The following is a 1,356-nucleotide window of genomic DNA, read 5'->3' as shown; positions in this document are numbered from 1 at the left end:
TTATTATTATTGTTATTATTATTATTATTATTATTTTCCCAGTGGTTGCCTACAGATAGCTGTAGGCATTGAGAGATTGTGTAGATTACAGTAAATCAGAATGAAAAGGTAGATTTTGTGTAGATGCATTTGTCTGCTGTAATTTTTTATATATATTAAACTTACTGTAACTGTACAGTTCATTTCTGTTGTAAACATCATTAAACCATTTTCCAAGTGTTTTAACATGTATGTACTTGATTGTAGTTTTTTAAATGTGTCAGGGGAAGGCTAATGCCCCTTCGCCCTGCTGCCTCAAGCTGGGCCAGGAAATTGTTATCTTGTGCTCTCCCTCTTTTATTCTATTTCTGTATTATCAACTCCTCTCCTAAAAGAAGAAACAGCTTCAGCTGCTTCCTGAAGGCAGAGAGAAGACTCACTTGCGCCTACGGCATGTGTTCCCGAAACAAGCGTTGAATGCTTTTTGAAATCAAGATCCATTTATATATAAAAAGCATACAGGTGATATTTTTTCCTAAGAAATCCTTCCCCATTGTTAGTGCTTGGTGTTTTATGTCTGCTGAAACTTTTGACTTCTACATCTTGCAAATATGGTTATCATGTTTTTTTTTTTTTAAAAAGGTATTTTCAGTACTCTTTGTTCTTGCATCAAGAACAAGAGTGCTTTGCAGAAGCAACTTTACTGCAGTTTTTAGCCTAGCTGCTCGAGGTATCTCAAATTCCCCAATTGTCACAGATTTTTCTTCTCATTGCAGAAGAACAGTGAGGGATCTAGGAAATTGTTTGCAAGAAACATTCGTGGCCATGCATGGGATGTCCCAGTTTACTTTTTTTTGCACTATAGTGTCTTTGAAATATCTTCAAAAGATACCAGCACCTACTGCGGGTACAGTTGTACTGCCTAAGTAGCTGGGCATGGCCTCGTAATTTACGCAGCAGCAATTTCAGCAAGTTTTTCTGCTGCTGCTGTCTCAGAAATGAACACGTAATCTTACCTGGGCAGCACCTGCCGCAGCAGCCCTTGTTCCCCCAGTCCTGCTTTAGCTCTGCTCCCTTTGCTGGGACTGGGCTGGTCAGCTCCCAACCTGAGTTAAAACCCCCTTGATTTTGTGGGGCTGGTTTTGTCCTTGTGGAGTTGCTTACAGGCTTGTAAGTCACTGCGAATACTGAAGGTGCAGCAGGAGGCGAGTGTCCCTTTTGTACCTGGGCTGACAGCATTCTTCCCAACGTCACACCTCCCAGGGTGGGTTTAGAAGCTCCTGTTGGAACACCATTCTCCTCAGCTTGCCTAGGAGATGACACTGCTGGGTGTAAACTGATCCAACTGGCCTGACTGCGTCAGCTCATGAGCTTGTA

This window comes from Phaethon lepturus, unplaced genomic scaffold (assembly GCF_000687285.1).
Source record: "Phaethon lepturus isolate BGI_N335 unplaced genomic scaffold, ASM68728v1 scaffold17921, whole genome shotgun sequence".
Lineage (NCBI taxonomy): Eukaryota > Metazoa > Chordata > Aves > Phaethontiformes > Phaethontidae > Phaethon > Phaethon lepturus.
This window is presented reverse-complemented; position numbering follows the sequence as displayed.